Source organism: Typopeltis vanoorti, chromosome 21 (genome assembly GCF_054136105.1).
Source record: "Typopeltis vanoorti isolate ZY-2024b chromosome 21, IOZ_Tvanoo_1.0, whole genome shotgun sequence".
Classification (NCBI taxonomy): Eukaryota; Metazoa; Arthropoda; class Arachnida; order Uropygi; family Thelyphonidae; genus Typopeltis; species Typopeltis vanoorti.
Window position 1 is genome coordinate 36,549,306 of NC_143569.1, and position 26,930 is coordinate 36,576,235.

The 26,930-nt window shown below is 34.0% G+C and overlaps 1 protein-coding gene across 1 annotated transcript in view; it reads left to right on the top strand.

Moving 5' to 3' along the window:
• Nucleotides 1-26,930, top strand: part of LOC150094742 (cell adhesion molecule Dscam1-like) — a 170,827-nt gene that overhangs the window by 66,188 nt on the left and 77,709 nt on the right. The gene's annotated exons all lie outside the window — the stretch shown is intronic.

Sequence of the window (26,930 nt, forward strand, 5' to 3'; positions counted from 1 at the left end):
CAGATCATTACTGATCCTAGTTTTGCCACGGTGAATTGAACTAAGGGTTATAATTCCTCATAGCAAGAAAGCTATTATTAATATTATAATCGTCTCAAAAAGAAGCTCATGTTCTCTTTATAAAAAAAAGAGAACTTCCCAATAGTATTTATCATCGTGCTATTTCTAAACCGGAGACGTCCTGTTTCTGTCTTAATAAATATTCAATCCTATTTTAACAGTTCTTAGCTTTAAATAAACAATTTTATCCGTCCTCTTTATGCTTTAAATAAACAATTTTATCCCTCTTCTTTATGCATGGATGGTAGTGATAAATGTGTATTTAATATCGAGAAATTAACGTTTTGCCCAATTACTGTTTATATCTAGTAAGAGTTTCATTTGCTCATGAAGGCGTGACGTCATGTTTCCATGGAAATAACAGTTTCTGCTTGCGTCTACCAGGTGGAATATGGTCAAGTGCTATTGTGTTGCTTCAGCTATCAAGTGATGAAAGTTGGTGTATTGCTACTACACATCATATTCGATAATCAGCAATGTGAGTGCATTTAGTTTTGTGTAAGAATTGGTAAGACAGCAAGCGGAACACAGAAATGAATGCAAATAACATTTAATGATGATGCAGCAAACGGTGCATGAGTTTGAGTGGTTCCTTCGTTTTAAAAGGGAGTGAACTCCCATTAAATCGCTAAAATGGAGAATCAAATGAAAAAGAGTCACTGAAGCATGCAATGATAGTAGATTCGCATCAGTAAAGTACCTCAAGAAGCAAGAATTTCTGACTGTACATTACAGATGCTTTGGTTAAAGATTTTGGAATGAGATGAATGTTGAAGCAATGCTACTCTTTTTTTTTTTGTTTTCAAACATAACTTTGTCTTGGGAGGTAAATGTACTATTAATAATTATTAAACCAAAAACTATAATAAGCAAAAATACTAATTACGGAAAAGTGAAGTAAAGGCATAAAATGACGCATAACTATCACGTTATGTGACAGTTATGATCCGAAAAACGAATTGGTTACTGGATTGACACACAGTGGGAGAAGGGGAAAATGCTCAATAGACAGAGTACAACACGAGCATTTTTGATTGGTCTTTGCTTTGCGCACGTGCGAAATATCCCTTCCTATAACGACTTTTGATGTTAGATGGCCTAATAATCGTAAGATCGCAAAAGTAATGTAGGAAACATTAACTGAGCAAACTACATTAATCGATATTTTAACCCTTCTACATAATTCTCACGCTTGGATGTTTCTAAGCTCTCAAATGTTTACCGATAAATGTGGAAAATTATGGCAGTTCAGAATACTAATAACCAATTACCAAAACAAGCGTTTATCCATAAACTTGCACAGTTTGAATGTAATTAGTATAGTGTAGTTTCTTGAAAAATTGTTTTATCGCTGAATGCCATAACAGCATAAAAATTCTATTGATAGTATGATACTAAGAAATGATACACAGCCTAAGTCAAAATTTTATATTAAAAAAAGGAAACATTCAATTTTTCCTTGTTGAAAAGAATAAAAACAAACTGAATAACCGAGTTCCTAGATTTTAGAATCCTCAGCCTAACCCAGGTCCTAATACTAACGTATTATATAGTTGTGCCATCATTACAACTGAATTCTAGACGTCCTTAGCATCTAATTGCAGCATCTTCAACCATGGGATATATATATATATATATATATATATATATATATAAAGCTCTCTGTCTATCCAGCATCTAGTTTTGTATGATACGATTTAAAAAATAAAATATTTCTATAACTTCAGTTTTGCTATCGAAGAAGCAAATTTAGTATTCTCAAATATTCTTTCTTTCTTAAAATTGGTTGGCTTGTTAACCTAAATGATGGAATGTTTCGTATCATTAGCGAAACGGTCATGTCATTGACGAACCCCAAACCAGGCTTTGTCCTCTTGGAGCTGGTACTCAAAAGAAGATGCATCTAATCAGTGGCATCTGCTTCCGATCAAATACGACACTCTTTGTGACCCTAACAACAGAGCTGACGTAACTTTTAGAACCTTCTCAGCTGCCGAAAGTGTATTATAAAACACGTGTCGTGCTCAATTCTGTTGTCGTGTTAGCAAAAGCCTGTGTCTGTCTTTTTTTCTCTTCATTTACCACATCCCTTTTAAAGACTTTATAGCGTTAAATCATAATAAAGTCTTTAATTACTAATTAATAGCGTACTAAGCTCATGAATAACAAATGCTGGTTTACTTCTTTATAAAAATATCCACTTGATCGTTTCATCAATACCGATTTTAATATAAGCAGTAGTTTCATAATAAAACTTTTCGTTAAAGGAATAAAAATTACAAAAGACACACGTGCATACACGCTGCTGTTAAAATGAAAAACAATCGGGCTTCTGGCAAATCACTTTTTTTTTTTTTTCTGTTTAGTGTTTGTGTGGATGGAGGACTTAAAGGCATCATTCGCTGTCCAGAACAAAACCTAAGTTTTGCTCTAATATCGTTTAAACACAATGAAGCAAATGATATATTAAATGTAATTTATTTAAAAAAAAACAGAAGAAATATGAAAACAAAATTTTAAATTATATAAATTTATCTACATGCATCCTTTTTTTTTTATTAGTGTGGCATTCTTAATACATTTAGGGGGAAATATACAATTTCATGATAGGAGAAATAACGAGAAGATCCATGGTAACAGATTTCAGCTCAATAACACCCCATCCACACATTTTCTTCAATCAGATGAACGGATAAGGAGTCAAGGACTCGGTCCATCTCCCCCAAAAAATAATATTAATATATATATATATATATATATTTACCAAGTAATTTTATAAGCTTGGTTATTTAACTCCTAATCCCAAGTATGCAAACAATTAAGTTTGCGCCTGAAACATAGTTCAAGTCTAAAGATGGTACAACACCAGGGAAACTCACTGAAAATTAATTACATCTATATCTCCTCCAGAGATTCTTATTAAAAATAAAAACACCTTGCAGTAATTCCTATAGGTAAAGTTGATAAGACTCTGTATTACTAAAACCTTGGTATTTAGGGTCTAGCTACTCACTGAGGAGACCTCAAAAAAGGTTGAAACCGGTCTGGGTAGTGACCCCACCTATAATGTATTGCAGTATACATCTCTTAGTGAAATGTGCTGTACATTATGGGAAAATACTAAGAATAGTGATCAGAGCTTTACCCACCTTTACAATCATCAAATAAGGTATACTTTGCAGTTTTTCTAATAAACTTCATTTCTGCTGTTAGTAGTAGTTTGTTATTATTAAAATTCATTACATTATTTTCAAAAACTTACGTATTTATGTTATGAATAATATATTGAAATCTATTTATCAGAACAAGAAGAGAGTCTGAATGATTGAAAATGAATACGTATTGAATCCATTAAGCTTAAATATTTTAAAGCTTTATATATATGATTCATAAAATGGAAATCTATTTGTATTAATTACGCATATTTCTATATATAGTAACATTTTCATAAAATGTTTAAAGATTTAATGGGAATATAACAAATACAAATCCTTAAGTTTTTTACATCTGGAAAATTCATGTGTCAAGATGAAAGCTCTTCAAAATGCTACAGTTATATGGTGTAAATGGGACATTATATCAAGCAATACATGGTCTCTGTTTAAGCTGTAAGTCAGTAGTTAAGCTTGAATAAATCGAGTACAAGTCTTCAAGATTCCCTGACTGAATTGAATAACCGTTGTGATAAATTTGATATGAAAATAGGCAGAAACAAACATCAACTGCAATGTGAATGGAGAACCTATAGAACGAGTTAAACATTTCAGCTAATGAGGCACAATTTTTAATGAAGATGGTAAATTAAATATGGAAATAGACAACAGAATTAGTAAAGCTGGTATAGTAGGAAGTTAACTGAATATATTTATATGAAACGAGAAAGAAATTAGTTAAAACATTAAATTAGCTGTATAAGACGGTGTTCAAACCAATTTTAACTTATGGATCTGAGAGCTGGGTTAGAAATAAAACAATTGACCAAAGACTGGAGACGTCCGAGAAAGATTAGTGCAGTGAAAATGAGGATATTAAGAAAGAAGTTCCCAGTATTAGCAGAGCTAATCTCAGGTGGTGTGGTCACTTAAACAGAATGAGAGAGCAAAGATTAGCAAAAGAAGTGTTCTTTTCCAGGTTAGCAAAAAAAAAAAAAAAAAAAAAAAAGATCCGGAGGAAGACCTAAGACAAAATTTGCCTTATAATACAGAAATATAAGATCTGACGATATTGGTGTCCTGATTGATAACAGATTAATTTGGAGGAAAATTGTTGATCATAAGTTAGTAATGATCATGCTGTGCCATCATTATTATCCTGCACACCCCGTGAGGATAATTAAAGAATTTGATGATGATGGATGCGTAAAGATAAACCTGAATAAAAGAATTCAAAGCTGATGTGGCATAATCTCAAATTAAACTTAATTTCGGAAGACAGATAAAACAAAACAATAATTTATTGAAACATAATTGTATGGATTGGCCAGTCAGGTTTATTGACCTTAATCCAATTGAGCATGCCCGGGATGCTTTAGGTAGACGTGTTTACCTCTCAGTTCTCCTCACAATTACCAACTGAGCTTCTGGACACATTATCAACAGTACGAAACATTGTTGGGAGCGCTGCTCATTCCTCTGAGGCACTCTGACAATCTCATTATGACCATTACTTCCGTGTACCTGTTTGTTACTGAATTAAAGTATTCATTTACAATTGATGTACACGTTTCCTTTACATCCTATGTCAGATTTGTTTTTTTATTGCACTTTTCGTGATTTTTCTTTGTTCCTAAACTTACAGAAATGTGTGGTAAGAAATGCGCATAATGAAATTATATATATATATATATATATATATATATATAATTTCATTATGCGCATTTCTTACCACACATTTCTGTAAGTATATATATATATATATATATATATATATATATATATATATACAGTACATTATTTTATAAGCTTGGTTATTTAACTCCTAATCGCAAGTATTTGTTATATTCCCATTAAATCTTTAAACATTTTATGAAAATATTACTATATATAGAAATATGCGTAATTAATACAAATAGATTTCCATTTTATGAATCATATATATAGAGCTTTAAAATATTTAAGCTTAATGGATTCAATACGTATTCATTTTCGATCATTCAGACTCTCTTCTTGTTCTGATAAATAGATTTCAATATATTATGCATAACATAAATACGTAAGTTTTTGAAAATAATGTAAAGAATTTTAATACTAACAAAGACTAACAACAGCAGAAATGAAGTTTATGAGAAAAACTGCAAAGTATACCCTATTTGATCACAAAAGAAACGAAGAAATTATGAAAGAATTAAACCAAGAACCAGTAATAGAAAAAATTAAAAAATATAAACATCAATGGATGGAACACATTCAAATAATGAAAACAGAAAGATTTCCAAAACAAGCCTTAAAGTACAAGCCATTTGGAAAAAGAAAACCAGGACGTCCTCTTAAAAGATTCAACGATGACTTCTAAGGCCGGAACAGGCCATGCTAGGCCTAAATCCTTGATACGCATGATGATGAATTTTAATACACCATTTTCGTTTTAGTAAAAACTTACTAAAATGTTCCCTAAGTACCGAATATTGCTCGACAAATCTAGGTTCAAAATAATACTTTACGTGCAGAGTTATCGCAAGAAGTACGTAGGTCTAATTTTAGCAAATGAGCGTGGAAAATGTAACAAGCTGGCCACACGTGATTCCTCATAGGTATTTTTGTAGGTGTATTCAATAAGATATATTCTCTGTTAAGAACCATACACGGTTAACCCCATCTGATCACAAAATATTCGGACACCTACTCATCTCAACTCTCACCTAATACGAAAGGCATTAAATATGGAGTTGATTCACTCTCTGATGCTATGAGAGAGAGCCTTCAATCTTCTAGGAAGGCTTTCCGCTAGACTTTGGAATGTTACCATGGTAATTTCCTTCCATTCGGAAGGAAGAGCATTTAGCAAAGTCGGTCACTGATGTCGGACGATTCAGCCTGGCTTGCGATGGACATTCCAATTTATCTCATAGATGTTCGATGAGGCTAAGATCAAGAATTTATGCAGGCCAGTCAAATTCTTCAACACATTTCATAAAATCATTCCTGCATAGTCTTGTGGACGGGATATATTGGGGTGATACAGGAAAGGGCCTTCATCAAACTGTTGCCATCAAGTTGGAAGCACAGAATTGTCTACAAGAATGTCATTCTATGTCGCAGCATTACGTCACAGCAACTAGGGGAGGCAAACCTGAACCATGATGCCTCCTGGACAAACTTCAGTTAGTACAACACATTCGTACAACATTCTTAACGCTATACGTTAAGAATAGGAAAAACGCTACGTCCATTCGTGCACGTAGCGTTTCTCCTGACTCGTCCTCCAGATGATGAAGCGTGATTTATCATTCCAGAGTCCAATGGCATTGTCCTTGTTGATGTTAAGGCTTGTGTGCCACCATGGAAACTCCTGTTCTTCCGCTCCACTAACAGTTGTGATGCAAGCGTTCTTGTATGGGTGTTTCGTCAGAGGACGGGCGGTTTTTTCCTTGTCACACACTTCAATACCGTGTAATTCAATATCTTATTTTCTTTAACATATGATAACAACTTCAGCTACACTTACTATCCAGGGAGCTTAATCATTAATTCATAATGCAATGTCGCATGTCTGTGTTACGCTGTATAATGCAATACTCTATTTGACGAGTAAACACAATTGATAATGCGTGAAGGTTTTACAACGTGAAGGTTTTACAACGTGTATCTATTTCCAACTTAAAGCATACATTTCTATAGCACTATTCAAATTCAAAAATCTTCCTCTTTTGGAGTATGAGAACCCCCATTTCTAAACAGCAACGTCTTACATGTTATCTTGGCCTGTTTTCAAGTACATTTTTCTATGGATAAAAAGGACTCTTTATATTAATATAAAGTTGGTTATACTTCGTGGCACATAGGTAGCGTTAAAAAAATACTTTCTTCGTAACAAAACAAGTTGGAATAATTTGCATTAAAATGTTGAGTTCCACTATAAAAAAATGCTGAGAAATACTTGAAGATATCATGAAATAAAATAAAAAAAACCGAAGATATTAATAATATATCTTAAGGAGATCTAAACTACACCTTTTAAATGTATCTATCATTCAAAAACATTAACTATTAATAAGCGCATTAGAATTAGGTTTATGGAAGACATGCTATGAAGCATGTTCTTTTTTTCAAATATTTATATTTCAAATATTTATATATTTATATATCTGAATAGCTGATCAGAAAGCCAATCTTTGCAGTTTGAATAGCAAGTAATCTCAATGTCCACGCTGGAAATTATTACCAAATACTGAAAAGGTATATATATGGAATCTTTCAGGGTGCTGTAGGGTATTGGCGACCCTCCGTTAGTTGCATAAAGTAGATCAAGTTAATATATTTTCGATGGAGGAAAGAAATAGTATACATCATATCCTTTGTCATGGTTTAAAACCGGTATTCATTAATGCCAGTGTATTAAACAGTTTATTATCTCTCTACTTTCTGATAATGGACACTCCCCCACCCCTTTTTTGTAATGTTATAAAATATATGTTTATAATAAATATATAATATATGTTTAGTGTAAGAAATACACTAAATTGAAGTGGGAAAAAATCATTTTATAGTTTTTATTCACAAAAAATGTAAAGGTCAAGAATTGAGTTAGACTGATGTTTACATAATGGAATTTAACGTTAACAAGTAATATTTAAAATATTAACAATTCAATTTATTACCATAAATTGAAATGTATCATTACAGTCGTTTAACAGAGATGCAATTATGCACTCCCCCTACCGAAAAAAAAATCACAGTACAGTAGGTTTCACATCTGTAGTACATCAGATCTGATCTTACCTACCTACCTTAAGTTTCTTAATACAAACCAGAAAGCCAGGTGGTGGTTAAGGCTTTTATGTCACTTTCTTCATCACGAATTTAGTACAAGCGGGCAGAATACTGTTTTTCGAGCCACTGGTGACTGACAATATTTCCAATTTAAAAATATATAATCAAAGTAATCAATTTCGGTTTGCATATTTTCCCATTCCTAAGAGAAAGGCTGCTGACCTTTATGAACAAAAGTTTGATGTTGACAAGCAAGAGCCTTTGCACATTTAAATAAGTGTGTACGTGATACGTGCGATTAAACTTTTGTCATTTCGGGGGGGGGGGGGGGATCTGCAAGTAATTAATGTCTTGTCAGATGTCATCTCCTTTCAGGAGGTTTACTACCACGAGCTTCCACCCTGTATGGTTTTGTGCTTCTCTTTTGCATTCGTCATAGCACAAAACGATCCAGTCCTTAATATTTCTCATCCAATCTGTTTTTTGTCTTCCTCTTCTTCTTTTATCTTGTATCATTCCTTCTAGAAGTGTTTTTTGTAGGAATTCATGCCTTAGTATGTGACCAAGGTAACTGGTTTTCCTTTTCTTAATGGCTATCAACAGATTCCTATCTTCTCTAATATTTCTAAATTAATTTTTTGGCAGTCCATCGGACTCTAATGATTCTTCTGAGGATCCATATCTCAAAGGCTTTTAGTTTATTTTCGCAATATTTTGATATTGTCTAGGTTTCTGCTCCATATAGCAGTGTTGACCATACATAGCATTTGGACAGCCTAATTCTTATTTTTTTTTTTTTGAATTTCCCTTGAGGTCAGAATGTTTTTCATGTTAATGAAGGTTGATATAGCAATTTCTATTTTTCTTAATATTTCCTTATCACACTTTCCATTCTCTGTAATTAGTTCACTCAAACATATATAACTCTCTACTTGATCTAAAGTATTTCCACTGATCTTAATCTAAATTTATATCGGATATTTTCCCTTTTTCTCTTGTTACCAGCATGGTTTTAGTTTTTTTGAAGTTGAAATTAAGTCCATATTTGTCACTTAGCTTTAACGTCTCTTCTAATAGGTTTTGAAGTTCTTTTGTATCTTCAGCTAGCAGTACTGTATCATCTGCATATCTTAAGTTGTTTATATTCCTGCCTCCTATGCTGATTCCTTTAAATTCTTCTAATTGCTGGAAGATATTTCCAGTATAGCGGTTAAACAATATAGAAGAAAGAACACAGCCTTGTCTGACACCGTCCTTTACTGGGAATTTCTCCGAGATTTTTCCTGATATTTTCATTGAGGCAATTTGCTCCCAACATAGATTTATCAGTAATCTGGTATCTTTACCATCTACTTCTAAATTCTAAATTTCTGATGCATTTGATTAGTTCTTCATGCTGTATATTGTCATAGGCCTTTGTGTAGCCAATAAAACATAAGTAGACTTCTTTCTGCTTCTCCAGATATCTTTCTATAATAGTTCTAATGTTGTAGAGTCCTTCTCTAGTTCCTTTATTTTCCTGAAAACCAGATCGTGTTTCATTAATTTCCAATTTGATTTTATGTTTATTTCTTTCTAGGATGATATATAACATAACTTTTGCTATCTGATGGATTGTTCTGTACTCTTCGCATTTGTCTTCGATTTTTTTAGGTATTGGTAGGAAAACGTCGCGTGCTTAAAATCTTTTTATTTTTTAGTTATACTTTATTTAATAAAATGATGTGTTTGCCCTATTGCTGGAATGATTTGTCTAAAGAGGAGAGAGTTGAGGATTACTAGTATACAAATTTACTCTCAAATTCGAGCCTCCCCAACATTGCAATCATGCTAATGCAGTACAAACCTTTCAATTAGCCTTGAAAGAATTTACAACTGATTAAGTAATATCACGATATTGGAAAATTAATGGTGTAGTTAACAGTTTTAAAAAATTCCTAAGGTTAGTTAATTAAAATAATTTCTTAATTATAATATAAATTACATTATTCCTAATAGAAATATATTAAAGATGAAATACCTGTAAGTCTACTTAGCTTGAACGAGACAACGCAAGTTGTTAGCTGCTGAATAAGTTGTATGTACTTGAGTTAAAGCATAATATCCCTTTAACAAATTTTCATTTCCAATCACGCCTTTCTTCCAGATAATAATTTTAACGTCTCTTCCACGTTCCTTAAAAAACTAACTCTTTTCTCTATTTGTTTGTTTTGAATAATTCACAACGCATAGAAAAATAACGAATGTGTTTCCAACTCATACTAAATGAAAAAAAAAATCGTTTTCAAAATAGACTTCGATTAGTTTGTAATTTTCTGAAGAAATTAATTTACTGTTTAAGACTGGAAATGCTAGAAGTTATTTTTGGCGCTTAAAAGAAGAATTCTTTTCACAATTTTCAATTTCGAATTGTTTAAAAAGGCGAAACACTTGATAAAAGGCAATTTCCACACTCACAGATGTTGGAAACATCTTAGAATTTATTCTTCGAAGCGTATTTGTATTTTCTGTTTGCTATAATCTAACGCATGACTAACTGCAGCTCAAGCATGCTTATAACACAATTATCGACCTGTAACGTTTTTTTTTTTTTTTTGGGAAACCATTAGCTAATAGAACACGGAACATGCGAACAAAATACTTCCCTTGTGTATCGGGCACATTCGAATCTGTGTGCATAATTAACATGCACACTTCCTTGGAGAAAAATTCCTTTCTGAAATCTTAATAGGAATCGCATCAAATTCCTTAAAGTTCTTCAAATAAAGGGCGCTGTTAGAAAGACCGTCTCGTATACTTCATAAGTACTTTTCAGCTAAAATGATTTTATTTTGTTTTATCTCTCAGCAAAATCCAGAAGTTGACTGTAAAACGTATGCAGTTCAATCTCTTACGCTTAGTATACGTATGAAGCACGCGCGCTTGGTCTGGTTCAGCTGATATAGAAGCAACACTTAAGCAAACGACGTATCGAGCCTCGGTATCCCTGTGCGTATAGCGCAGTAAAGTATGAAGACTTCATACTTCGAATTGGGCATCTTCATCTGTATGAAGATGCCCGGTTCGAATCTCTTTCAAACTAGAAAGATTTCTAGTTTGAAATTATCTCCCTATATGGATTACAAAAAAAAAAAAAAACATTAGCAAATCATAAAGAAAAAGCCTAACTAGTAAAAGAATGAAACAAATTCAGCGCCATCTGTGAGTCAATACACGAACTGTATATATTTTGTGTGTGTGTTCAGTAGGTGTAGGCAAAAAACAATTGACATTTTTGACAATGTATTATTGTCACTGTACAACAATTTATTATTCGTATACCTGGTAATTAATTAAAGGTAATACAATAGACTACACTGGTATTTTCTTTAACTGGCAAAATATATCACATTCCATATGTATACATTAGATTTGTAGCCAATAGTATTTGGATTTTCTGGCAGCACTAATTTTAATCCTCTTGATATGCATGATAAAATGCCGTGTCACCATCTACAGCATATCAATTATTCATCTCAAGTCACTCCCTCTACGGCGAAAACATGCCATATTAAACGCGGAATACATATCAAATCAAAATTCTTATAAATGAAAATATTTTAATTAAAATAACATTTTCTACATCTCTAAAATAAACAGAGTACAGGATTAATAGAAGGCTGCTTAATCGTAATTACAGTATGTTGATAACAGCTGCGGTCAACTTTTTCCCTGTAATATTGATCAGCTGTGTCGCTCTAACTAAATCCAGAAAATTCAAGATGATTGAAATAAGACTGTTCGGAGTGACACAACTGATCTTCTTAATAAACCTGATTACAGCTACCTTCACCACAAATATAACTTTATTAGGACAGACGAGTAGCTCAATCACAAACGATAATTGCTAATCTCTCAACGTAAACCTTAAGTTATTCTTCAGTCTTTGCTGCAGGGCAGTCCGATTCCTCGTTGAAACGTGGAGAGTGGAATAGGGATTCTAGCTAATACGAAGATGAAATTGTGTTAAGCACTCGAAAATGAACATTCCTAACTGCGAATTCTCTATTAATTGTGTAATAAAAATAGTAGTTTCGGGTTTCTTAGGGTGAGGACTAGATTTTGCTCAGGCTACAGAGAAATGCGTTTGCACGGCCATTTCTTTATCGGCTATTAGTCTGTTAATAGTAAGGAAATTAATATTTATTTCAACATTTTAATTTAACTTTGGAGGTTAAATAAATCTCGCTTTCAGATGAAAGTACACTATCAATCAATAATTGGCCGGACACTTCAGCAATTTACAACTGATACCAGCAGGCGAACCCTGCTGGTATCGGTTGTAAATTGCTGTGGAGTTTTTATGGAATGGACCCGTGTTACTATCAAGACGACAATCCTCCAAAGATGCAGCTGTTATGGGATAGTATGAAGAGATGGATGTTAAACGACTGTCTTGGCCTGCAACTGAGGCTTGACCTCAACCCCATCGAACAACTATGGGACAAATTAGAGCGGCGATTGAGGTCCAGAGCAGCGCGTCCTCGATCTGTCGCTGAACTCAGTGCTGCTTTGATGGAGTAATGGAGACAAATCCTACCTGATGTCGGCGCGCGTTGGTGGGAAGCCTCCCTCAAATGGTACAGGAGGTGATCAAAGCAGCACTGAGTTCAGTGGCCTAACCTCAACCCTCATCAAAACCCACAGGTGTTTCGATGGGGGTTGAGTACAGGCCAGGGCAGTCGATTAACACCCATCTCGTCATACCATTCCATAACAGCTGCATCTTTGGGGCATTGTCGTCTTGACAGTAACACGGTCGGTTCCATAAAAACTCAACAGTACAGGCAGCATCTGATTATCCAGAATAGCAAGATACTGAGCTGCCTCCATGGAACCACGGACATCGACCAGTGGTCCCACACCATTTACTTCACCACCGCCAAACTTTACTGTGGATACAACACACTGTGGCAACAAGCGTTTACCAGGCTGCCTCCACACCGCACCCTGCCATCAGACTAAAAACAGGTTCATCACTCCAGAATACCGTTTTGTGCTGGTCAATTGTCCAGTTCACACGCTCTTCTCTTTGCACCGGACCAGACGATCCACCTTGTTTGTTGTTGTGATGTTTGGCTTGTGTGCCGCTGCTTTTCCGTGGAAACCCAGTAAATGGAGTTCTTTTCTTACAGTATTAGGGCTTACCGTGGTGTTACTGGCGCTCTGGAACTCATCGCGGGTGGCCTGTGCCGATTGTAGTCGTTTTTTGCGTGCCACCCGTTTTAACACCCCTTATTCCTGTCAGTCATTTTCGGCGGCCGCCCTGGGTGTTTTTCTGCACTAATGATGCCAGAACGTCCCCTTTGTTGATCACATCACCAACCGTTGATTTTGGATGCTCCAGTTCAGCGGCAATAGCACGTATGGAACTGCCACCAATGTGACAGCCCACGATGACACCTCTCTCGAAGTCACTGAGTTCACGTGGTATTGCTATACCACCTCTATTCAACTGCTATGATGAAATACTGCTTCCTACTATACTATCTGTACACCAGGTTTTTATGTTATTAACAAACCTGGAATATTCCATAACCTCAAATAGCAGGGATGTCCGGACATTATTGGTCGATAGTGGATTTCACATTAAAGAAACGAAAACAAAAATAATATTTTTTACACGCGTTCGTCGCAACATCATCGACTAATTCCTTTTCAACAAGTATCGTTTTAAAAAATAAAAGGTAGATGAATAAATGTTTTATTTTTTTTATAAAAAAATTCTAAAATACCGCTTTAAAAATAAAAATTCCAATTATATATATAATATCCCAGTAATACCTTTATATCTTTCTTAATATGTAGAACTAACGATTCGTACAGTAATATCAGCAACAACACTTTGCTACTCCTGTTAATAATACACAAAATAACATGTATGCCAATTGCTTTAGCTTACTAAATATCCTTCCGAGGGATGGGAAAAAATATTTAAATTTGGTTTATATTAGTGCTTTCCCCCCTCTCTCAATTACCCCTGATAACCTCTGAACAACAACAAAAATGGTCCCAACTTCTTATTTGAAAATGCGATATATTGACGTAGAGGAAAGTTACAACAGAAATCACTCCGATATCCTGCAAGCTTGAAGAGTTTATAATCACCACAGGGGATCTGTCTGGTCAGCGAAAGTGTCCACAATACTTAGTTTTGAGAACTTAACCAAATTTGTATCATTAGTTTAAAATGCTTCCACATGGAGCAGAATGATTTATTACAGCCAGAAAGAAAAATGATCCTTCTTTAATCTGAACAATTTAGGAGGAGTATTTAGGCTACCTTCGAGATTCGAATGCCTTTTATCTCTTGTTACCCTCGCCGTTTAGTCGACGTTCATAGTGGAAGAGAATGGCTCTTGTAATAGTTGAATATTTATGTGAAATTCAGACTTAGAGAAAGACATCAAAAAATCAAATAGTCCTACTAAAAAAAATATTTCCTTTTATCAAAAAAAAAAAAAAAAAAAAACTTCGACTGTATTGAAAAGTAAATTTATGTGCCCAAAGAATCAAATGTCAGTTGAAAGGCTATTTACAAAGAAATCTTGAAAAGCAAAGTTAGTGGAGCATAGTTTAAAAAAATAAAATAAAGTTCATTGTATAGTTACCGTACTACTTTAGATCAAAGAAAAGTCGATTTTCATTTCTTTATCGAGCATTTGAAAATTCGAGTGCATATAGTACGGTACCAAATTATTAGAAGCCCTTTTCGACTAGAGTATTTCATTGAAGCCTTATTTCGTTAGTGACGAAGCCGCACGCGCGCTAAAATTAACGTGAATTTCACGCCGAGTTAGATTTTCCGTAAACGAAAAAGATCAGACCACGGTTCAGTTCATTTATAAGTATAATGAGCAGAGACAGGGCTTAATACTAATCCTAAAAAGCAAAGGAACAGGACTTGTGTAACAACAATCTTAATACTCGAGACTCTTCTTTGTGATCCCTGGATCAAATTCTTTCCGTGAAAGAAGGAAAAGATGAACTAAACGAACAAAAATCGTGCTAAAAGAAATAAAAATCTACATCAGCTGAGGCTAAAAGTCGTTTAGATAGTAAATACTCAGCAGTTTGTGTCCCTAATGGCATTCCTAGTTCGAAAAACGAGGGTCATACCTTTATTTTTCATTGTTATCTCTGAGTTCCGCTGTTACCGCCTCTCCCGAAAATTAACAACCTCCTTAATTGTAATATCTCTAATTGTTATTTACTCTCGCGATGCCAAACTCCCAATTCCAACTTACTAATTGAATCTGTAAGTATTAAAGGTGCAATAAACATTACAGCATCGCTGTTTGTTTCAAGTAGTGCATTAGAATTCTTCTGGATTGTAGATGGTTAATTTGAACGTCTGAGAGAAGACTTCGTAATCCTGAGAGAAAGTGGGGGGGGGAGTAATTATTTGAGGATTAAACCAAGTGCTAACTCAAGCGCTATCTAAGTCATCCCTTCGTTATCAGGAGTGGAATGTGAATAGGATAAATGCTCGCCTGACATTTTACAGTCCGTTATATTAAATTATTACATTTAGGAAATAAACGTACATTACGTGAACGGGGCACCAAAATGTAAGGCTCGTATAAAACTTAGTTTTGGAAGTTTTGTTTCAATTAAATTGAAAAGTACAATAATAAATATTTAAGGATTTGAAAATAGTTGCCGTTGATTGACACATGATTACTTAATTTTTTTGAAACAATTATATCATCAACATTAATGCACAAATGATCATAAATATAATATTCATTTCGTCTAGTAACCTTAGTTCGATTTAGTTTATTTCAAATTAAGGTTATGGAGACCAATACATTATCTTTGTTAACTGCGCATACTCCCAGTTGGGAGCATGCGCAGTTAACAAAGACTCATATTTAAACGCATTCAGTTTTTCTTTGGTTTAACACTGGAATATTTGCAGGATTGTTCGTCGCACTGTGTAGAGAGCAGTTTCCTTTCTGGACTATTTATTTCATTTTCTTGCATATATATGATATAAAATCTGATCATACGCTATGTAAATATCTTATATATATCAGTGGTCTATCTTTTTTTAACTCAATATTTTCTTTTAACTTTTAATCCTTAGATTTTTTTTTCTTACAATCGCAGTCACGTGCCGCACAGAGCTGTATATTTTCTCTTATTGTCAGGATTAAAATTTCGTTGATCGAAAATCGACACCAAACCAAACATCTTTTTTGATTGCATAATATTGCCAATCAAGTTTTTATTTCTAATATATTAATAATAAATATGCAGAACTGTTTCATTTATTACATCATTTGGATTACTATTAGATATGTTTACGCGTATTCCTATATTTCGCATTTTCAAAACTTCCTTAGTTTTTTATATTCCGTTCACGACAATAGTAAGTAAAAATAATTGGAAAGCGTGACTACAATAAAATCATGCATTATACATTTACACGGTTTGTTATAATCTATCTTCTTAAACTTTCCTTAGTAATAATATTGTAATTTATATTTTATTTGTAAATTAGACTTTTATCTAATAAATTTCTAAGGCTACTTTTCTAAATTATAAAAATGTATAATACACCTCTAAAAAGTTCATATTATTAAAATACAATTAAATTGCGCTGTCCAATGCAAAGTGTATATAGTAATATCCCTCTCATCTCCGTTTCGTCTTTGTTGTTCTTCGTCTTACTTTGATGGTCATTAATTCTATTTGAATTATGATCCATTTTTAAAGAAAAATATGGATGGCTCCGTTGTCCCTTTTTTTTAATAAAAAAATATCACTTGATTACCATTAGATTTCTTTAAATATCTAGGTAAGATTTTTTCCTTCCTACAGTGATACAAAAACTAGTTTTCTAAGTGCATCTGGAGTTTGGAATGTGCTTTTCCTTTCCGTGACATAATTGTTATGATGTCCGATAAAAATACTTGTTCGTGATAACGAGAGACATTGGTGGAAAACCTAGACTGCTACAGATATTGCTTTCTTTCTTTATCTTGACAGGATTTCTGAAGTGACGCAGCAGCTATCGCTGTATGCCCAAACCATTAACGAAAATCGATACATCAGTTAAATGGTTTGCTTAAAAATACCAGTTGACATAAAATGTTCATTTCTTTCGGAACTTTATCAGAAAAGCGCGCTGCTCGGTAGTAAAACTGAGTTTTTTTTTATTCGCATTTCATGGCATTTTTTACAAACGTACGAGGGGAGCAAATTATAGGGAAAAAGTTAAGAATAGCCGCTTTTTGTTTTTTGCTATGGCGAATGCCAAAACACTATGTTAATTGCGGCAGTGTTATAAAACTTTGACAGAGTTTGACATCCTGGCTTCGCTTAAGGAAAAAAAAAGCTTATCAACGAACTGTAGATAGTAATAATAGCAAAAACATAAGTTACTAATTTAAATATATTATTTAATAATATATGTAATTAATATTAAAATAAAGATTAATGATTAATATTAACGTAATATGCAAAAAAGACAAAGCAATTCTAAGAATTTTGGGATTACAATAAGACACCTAAAAAAATTCTTCATCAATTAACATAAAAGGAAAAATAAGTTTAGTAGATAAACTTAGAGGACTTCCAAGGTAACAAATGGCAATGCTGTAGCCCATGAAGTTTTAACTGAGGCTCGGCTATTGCCGTTACCCAGCCATGACTAGAGCTTTTTAGCTCAATAACACTCCATCCACACAGATTTTCTTCATTCAGATGACGGGATAACGAGTCAAGGACTCAGTCCATCGCCCGTTCTTTTAAGAACTTTAAGATTTTAAGAATGCAACGACTCATCCATACATGTGTTTTTCCTGTCAGTTTTTCATTCATTGATAGCAGTGTTATATCTCACCACAATATTCTGCTAATAATATAATATCGAATTCCTTCATATTATATAATTTATGCCCTCCATTCACTCCCATGTTATTCGTACACTAGAAACAAATCTATCAAAACTAAGCACCTAAATTAAGATTCCCTCATTATTATTCATTTACTTCTCCATTACCGGGACTTAAAATCTGTGATTTTAACGCTTGAAGTTTAAGATGTGCGTGTCCTTTAATGTCACTTTCTAAATTACTTTATGAAATTACACTCTTGTGACTTCACACTTTCATGGATTCTTTGCAGATTGGGATCGCTATAGAGAATTTCCGAGAGGCGTACATCTCTTTATCCCCCCCCCCCATCCCAACGTTCTTTATCTGGATTTTATTTCTACCTCCAGTAAATGGAGCAACTGCAACTTCTAATTTTCCGTATTATAAATGGCAATTTAAGATCTTTAGAATCCATGTGTCTTATGTAGTCTCCAATTTTCAGATAGATATCTTTATAAATCCGGACTTTGAGACAGATCTGTGATGAAATAAAATAAAATATACAGATTTTTGCAAGATAAGAAAGAAAAATAAATAAATAATATATATTTACTCAACATTTCCCATTAATAATCGATTTCCGACCTTACTGCAGATATTCATATCATCTGATGGGTATTTCAAAACGATTAGAAACGTCCTTAAAGAGTTATAAACACAAACAGCAAACGAATGCAGAAAACAATGAGCAACTAATAGAAAAAATACACTCATTTCGTGACGTCGAGTGTCTTTATATAATCTTAAATAAATCGAATATCATTATGATGGGTTGACACAAAGCACAAATGGAACTCTTTTGTATCCTGTTAAAATTTTATGGTCAAAATAATTACCAAGTGACAAAATAATTTGGTTCCACGTGTGAATTGTAATATTTTCACCCGTTATCTTCGACGCATAGAGGTTAATATCCCCATATTCCTTCCTGTTTTCGGGATAAGATTTATTGGTTTCGATAATCACTAATTTCAGTACAGTGGCACTGTTGAGTTATGGGAATCATATAATAAAGCTCTAATTTAGTATTACATTATAAGATTTTTTTTCTCAATTTGATTCAATGTTACTTTACATAATTCAAATATTCAATATAGAACAGAATGATTCAATTCTAGAATAGCTGGTACCGTCCACTTTTTTATTTGTTTCATTGCTGTCATCAACAGAACTTTAATAATAAAAAAATTTATTATCTATTTTTAGAAATGGGAATATTTTTTATTATTTTTTCCTCAATACTTTTACTTGGTTTTTTGCTATTATGATACTCAATAGTAATAATTAATCTTCCGTGGCTTTGAAATATATTTAAATCAAATGAATTTATACAAAAACAAACGACATATCATTGAGCTCTCGGATAAGAAACACCTTATCCTTATCGTCCTTATAAGGACTGGCTTAAAGGGGGCGAAGCAAGAATGATTTTTATCTTCCCCCGTTATCTGTAGAGGACAGTGTAGAGATAAGGTGTTATTGAGCTATTAAAGCTCTGATCATGGCAGGAGGGTAACAGCAATAGCTGAGCCTCAGTTAGAACTTCATTGGCTACAGCATTGCCATCCATTACCCTCCCAGGGTAACAGTTCCATTCGTTGCCTAAGAAACACCTTATAGTCCTTATAAGGACTGGCTTAAAGGGGCGAAGCAAGAATGCTTTTCATCTTCCCCGTTATCTGTAGAGGACAGTGTAGGGATAAGGTGTTATTGAGCTATTAAAGCTCTGATCATGGCAGGAGAGTAACAGCAATAGCCGAGCCTCAGTTAGAACTTCATTGGCTACAGCATTGCCATCCATTACCCTCCAAGGGTATTGGATTGAATGAATCAATCACCGCATCTCACGGACTATGTAAGTAAAGGTGAAATCTCAAAAATACGGACGATCTCTAGGCCACTCCATAGTGGGCGAAAGACCGTCCTAATCTCAGCGTTGGTTCCACTCAGTGACGGGCTCCCCGACCACTGAGCAGAACCGCTCAAATTCCGAGGAAAATAATTCACCGACAAAGCCCCTCAGCGGGCCGTGCCGGAGAACACCTTCCCCGGAGACTCAAAGAGCTCCCTTAAGGCAAAAACCTTAAGAGAGCGAACTCAAAAACTCATCGCCCAAGTGGGCAAGAGCAACAGCCGAACCTCAGTTAAACTTCATTGGTACAGCTTTGCGTTGCTATCCATCACCCCCTAGGGCATTAATGAATCAATCACCGCATCTCACGGTCGATTGATTCGATTCGATTCCAATAACCTACAAGAAACACCTACCTACCAAGAGATCATTTTATAATAAAATTATTTTGAAAAGTAAAAGGTGTATTAAGGTGTTAAAGTTTCTTTTTTTTTTATTTGGTAAAATTATTTAAATGATTTCGTGTTTTGAAGTAATTTAAAAAATGAAAGCTTTATATCGAAAATGTGACATATTAGTTTAAACATAATAGCTATTTTTTCAAACGATTTCTTGCTTTATTAGGCACAGCACTTGTTACTGACGTGCATCATAATCCACAAACTCACACTAACTAAAGGTTGTAAACCTATCGTATAATAATTAGTATAGTGATAGGCTAAAGGTTAGATAATCGCTTATCTACTCTAAAGATCAAACATGACCTTTTTTTAAGTCACGTCGGGCCTCCATTAAGCAAGAACGTGTCATTTGTCATCCACAAACATCCATACCCAATAGGATTCGAATCGACAGCCTGTTGAGAGAACGGAGAATCTATCCGCTAGGCAAACCTGGTAAGCAAACTGTCGACAAAGAATAACAAATCGTCTAGTTCTAATGCAAATAGAATCAAAGTGATACTTTTTCGGATAGATGGTGTTACAAATATTTACATGCAAGAATCCACATTAAGATTATCAGTAACTTATTATCGCGGTTTGGCAACAGCATGTGATAATAATTACCTTTAATTTAATAAGTTCATTAATTTCAGCGTTTTCTGTTAGTAGGTTTGAATTTTATATAAAATTATTTATATTTATTTTGTTTTTATTTAGTTCATTTATTTTATTATTTATAAGAATAATTTATAAAATAAAATATAAAAATACACACAAACCATTTTTGTAATATCATACTCTATTAGAAAAATAAACTTGCAATTTGCATTCTCTGTCGAATGCCCTTGATACAAGACATCAATTACCAACTTGATAATCGATAATATTCCAAAATCATACAAATTCCATAACATAATATTTTCCGCCTAAACTCCTTTTTAAAAGATGTATGTCTGCTGTACGTAGTTGAAGTAATTTGTGATGTCTTTTCGCTGATTGGCTCAGAAATTTGAGATTGGATAATCATTCAGTCCGAAAGTAGTGAGAGGGGTATAGCAGATAACTTCAATCTGCTTGACTATGTTAAGTACTTAATAGTAACATGGTCGTGGCACAGATGGCCAATATACGTTTAGAACTTAGAGGCGTTGTTCGCATATATGAACAGCACATTAATATAGTGTTAGATATTGAGAGAAATGACAGGTAAGATGCCAAATCTGCCAAAATGTGGATCTTTCTTACTCCTCGCCTCAATAATGAAAAAAAAAAAAAAAAAAGATTCCGAAACTAGTCAAAGCAGATTTCAACAACTACAAAATATCGAATGAGGTGGATCCGATCAGTGTTCAACATTTCCAAGTCCCATTAATCTCCTTCATTCTTGGAACTGACTTTTGAACTTCAAGTTTGTAGGCCACCCCTCTACGCCGTCAGAGAATCTAAAGATGCCTCGAGAGTTGCTTCAAGTCTTAAGAGTGAAACATGCAGAGTCTCATGCTTAATTCAGCAGAAAGGTAATCTTGTGAGAGCTTTTCAAGCATGTCGTCGTATTTCACGCGCCAGGATTTGGCGGAAAGTAAGATTTACTTTATTCATTTACTTGACTTTTATCTCTCTCGTGGATGTGTTGAGATAAGACTAATTTACATATGCCCACGTTCCTTAATGATCCGACTCTGTATAAAAAGAACTTTTTTTTAGCAAGTCAAAAGTTTCTTTAAGATATAACTTCAATTTCTTGCTCTCTTCAAGATTTTTTTTTCTTTAATTGGACTGAATATTTATTGATTCAATAATTAGGATAATTTTAGGTTACTTAGATTACTTTTTTTACACTATTCATTTCTACTAAAACGTCTGCTTAATTCAGTGTGTTAAACTGATGATATCTGAGTGGAAGAAATCGTATTAAACTTGTGCCATGGCAGGAGAACAATTTCTTTCAAGAACACAATATAAGCAAGTAAATTAGAAGAATTCTAGCATGTTGCATTGCTGTTTAGCATATTGTCTATTTCTTTTAATTGTTTTCCAATTACAACTCTATCCGGTTACAAAAGAAATGAAAAAATTATGAAAGAATTAAACCAGGAATCAGTAATAGAAAACAAATTTAAAAATGTAAAACAACGATGACTTCTAAGGCCGGAACAACTTTGTAATTTAAGGCTTGTTTTAGTGATCTTTCTGTTTTCATTCTTTCAACGTTTTTATACCCACATGTGCGAAAATTGAAGTCGTCTCCAGCATTTTTTTACACAATTTTAATGTTCTTTATTTTTAGTCCTTAGTGCATTTTTCCCTTTGGAATAAAAAGTCAAACGACAGTTTTAACCAGTGAGTCAATCAATAGCTAAAAATGATTCAGTGACACAACTTTCTCTCGTATTTTATCATCTTACTATCTCTCTCCTTTCCTGACTCCCAGGAGGCCAATAATAAGAGACCAACTCACACTAGCACACACTTATGACCTAACGAACACTATGACAACCTATCTAGAATTGTGTTGGGTCGAGATAAATGCTTGCACCCGTCTTGGCATTGACTACTAGACCAAGAAATATGTCTTGAAGTATTCTGAATCAACTAGACAGAATGGCGTCCTTGAGGTTGGTGATCGAGCTAGGCATTAATGTCAACCGGCTTATGTTTCATTCCACATGAACTCAGAAATGATCGATGGGATGCCAAATGAGAAGAATCAGATCAGTCGGCCAGCGGAACAAACGAAATCTCTAAAACGAGTTGCTAGGATTCCAGTGCGTAAGCAATGGAATCCTAGTAACTCGTCTTCTAGGAAAACTACAGTTCCATTGGGCTACATTGTCACCGTGTAAGGCAATACCTAGTCCGGAACAATCCCCACTTAAGAATCAGTGGTGAAGATGTGTTTAGTAGGGATGGATGAATGGAACTCAGTGATGTTCATGAGAATAGCCTTCATGAATGCATATTACAATTAAATGGTAAACTTGGATATAAACAGCAGAATTAGCAAAGCCGGTATGGTCGGAATTTGTGAATAAATTTACATGGAATAAGAGAGAAAGTAGTCAAAACGCAAAACTAGCTGTACACAAGACAGTGTTCAAACCAATTGTGACTTATGGATGTGACAACACTAGATTAGTAATAGAACACGTGCTCAAAGACTGGAGATCAAAGATATGAGATTTCTAAGAAAGATTAAGGGCATGAACAGATGGCAGAATCAAAGGGTGCATATCATGTATTCGAGGAGAATGATATAAACGTATTTATGTTTACACGAGTGTCTGATATTAGTCTGTTATGCTTTCGAAAAAAGTGATTGTATTTATGTTAATTAGGAAAAACACCAGTTTAAAGAACATCACGTTCTTTAAACTAGTTCCCACGGACTCTCTCTCTCACATACACACACACATTATATGAATATATGAACAAATACCATGCAAAGGAAGCACAAAATCATCAACACAAGTTACTATTATCTGTAATTGGTATAGGAAGGCTTGAAAATTTTGTGTTTCAGTCCTCAGTAGGATGTATTGTCTAATAGACAATCATAGGGGGATATCTGAATAGATTATAATGAGTATTGTATGATTCTGGATTCAGAATGTATCGAATAAGCAGGTCTTACACCAGAGCTTCGCTGAAAGGCTGTCCTTGCTCTTATAATTAATATCGAAGAAAAAAAGAGCTTGATCTTGGTGAATAAACAATTAGAAAGGACAAATATCCCTTTATTCATCAAGCAGGTAAAGTAATATGGCATAATAGATTTGTTTCGGAACAGGACGCTGTACTGGCTAGTCTGTCCTTTGAGTTCACTCAAGCCATGTTGTCACAGCCTTTGCAGTATTAACATCGTAATATTATGCTAATACTCAACTTGATGGGATCCATAAAATCATCGTAGCATGAGCAAATTAACATTCTGGTTCTGATCAGAATGCCCATATAAACTTTTGTGTTATTTTTCGGACCCCTACCACAATGGGCCTTGTCCAAAACACGAAGAACATTCGCACAGTTTTCTAAGAGTGCTTTGGGACAACAGTAAGGCCTCAGTGAAGCGTAAGCTTTTGATTAACAGAAGTTACTCTGCCCATTTTGTTTTACACAGCAGAGACAGTCTAGCCAGTAGCATATAAGCAACTGAAGTAAATGTTTTCAATTTATGGATGGTAACTCGTGCTTTATCCTGCATGCACAAAACGTGCAAGTATTATCCGTGTAATCTTTGAAACATAGTGTATAATATCCAAGCGATGTGCATGCATACGTATGTAAAACTCCAAACGGTATGCCATCATTTTCATAAACATTCGCAAACGTCAGACTGCATTCAAGTGTCATCACTCACGAAACAAGCTGTGTTGTGGAGCACATTATCGTGTTAGATGATGAACACCCCGCGGTGAGTTAAGTACTCCTTATATTTTTATGTAGCTCATCATTCTTGACTATTGTATAAAACAGTATACTTTAGTTCACACATAAGGCTCCCATCATTGCGGAGAAATGCGAGATAGAAAGTCATGAATGAGCATTACGAACTATACTTTCAAGTAATTATGAATTAAAGAGATTTGTGAACGTTTTTCGCTATAGAATTTGATCGCAATGCCTTTATGGAAATGAAATTCTAAACGAACCTGTTTGTAATATGACACTATATTTCATTTAGTGTTTTCTCTTTCATTATAAAGACAGCCATTAATGAAAACCTTATCATGAAGATCATAATTATAAACTATTATACAGTGGGAAAATCCTCCAGTCCTATTTTATGTGATTTCTAATAGTAAAAGGTTGCATATCTATACCCCATCTATAGTAACGTGAGTCTGCTAAAGATTTTTTTTTTCATTTGTAATCAGTTTCGAAAACATTTCCATTCTCATTTCACTTTTTTTAAAGTTTTCTGTTTAATAACAATTGTTTTATTTGGATTTTTTTAAGATATTCAAACAAAAAATTAACCTCCAAACAAGTTTTACCAGAAAAAAATGAATTCGTTTGATTTTAATTTTCTCTCAAATAATCCATTCTGTGTTTTACTTAATAATAAAAGCACTCAAAAAATCCAATTCGTTCAGTAGTGTAATACGAGATTTCCTTTTGTTTTTTTAATTTTAAATAAAACACACTAAAACGCTGGTTTTGCTTTGCTTATTGTTGAGGGAGTGAGGCTAAAAGATTTCGAGACTTTTTTCCGCTATGTTAAACATGAACAATCACTATGTGAACTGGCTAACTTTATTAACATCTTCTAGACTAATATTTGAGCGATGGATTGTAGTGAGAACTCTTAAAATAAATTCAGAATCAAGAGAAGCGCTCATAAAAGTTTCAGATGCTAACGCTCAAGGGAAAAGTTCTAACATTCGTTTCAAATGTTGCTAAATTCTGCAATGTGAAGGAGACCAGGGCTAGATAACTTAGCTTGCCCAGTTTAGGGGATGGCTCTACGAAATTTATAAAGGGATTTCACAAAAAATTATTCTTTGAGAGACGAAAAATCATAGGTTTCAACTGTCCTTAAGAACTGTTTCCCCATCAAGCGTTTACTAGTTATTACCTCAGTCGGTAATAACGAGTACATCCTTGGGGGGAAATGACATTAGTTCGAATGCGTTTAGGACATAATTAACTTTTTAAGAAGGTGAGTTAGCCGGTTGCATATGAGACAGGCATGTTTTTTTCCCTGTAACTCTAGTTTTCGACCTGCAAGAGAAACCGGCCAAAGTATATATACACGCATTTGACAAAGAGGGGCATGTAGGTAGAAACTTAATTATAACGAAATTGTGGTATATTATAATTAAGTTTCTATGAAGTCAAGTTATTTACCCCTGGCAGGTAATTGGGCCTAATACATAAAAGAAGAATATAATATGCACCACGCATAAAGCGTTTCCCAAGAATCCACCATATCAGGTTCATCTAAGGATCTACAGATCCGTCAATGTTGCTTTTAAACCATGTATTCTAGACATTGCTGTTCATTGCTATAATTGACGTTTGGATTATGTACAGCTATCTTTCCAAATCGAAAAGGAGACATTGAAACGCTTTATAGTGCCCAAATACAAACCTTGAACATATGTAGAGCTTTTTGAACTCAAAGTTGAATATTTCCACACCATACTTCCAATAATCCTTTGTTCAGGTAGAATTAGCTTCCTCACATTTCCAGTAATCTAAGGTTGATTTTGGATGACTTTTACATCACGAATGGATAGGCCAATGATCTGACATCCTATTATAGCACATTTGTTTCAAGGTTTATGTGTTATTTATCAGAATATATCGTTATACAACAAATCAGATGCGATAAGAATATTCATATCAGCACTTTCTATTCTAAAATCGGGTTCAACCCTTGTATAGAAACTTAACGGATGACGCTTAACCTTTTTTAATCCCAAAATAATATGATTGACGTATACATTTTAAAATAAACTACTTTTTTTCTTATGATTTTCACTTAATTTAGTGAAATTGGTTATTCGAAAGATCGGAGGACTTAAGTCAAATAGGTGTGAAAGAGAATCCTTCAGTGTAAGAACAAGTTCTAACATTGGATTCAACAGTTTTCGGAAATGGTCTATTCTTCCGACTGAAGAATCAGTTGTCCTTCAACACAAGTAGAGATGCTGGCGGAAGTTACGAACTGCACGGAGACAGGAAAGCAGTATTCGAGAAAGTTCGTAACCTAGGGTCAAAA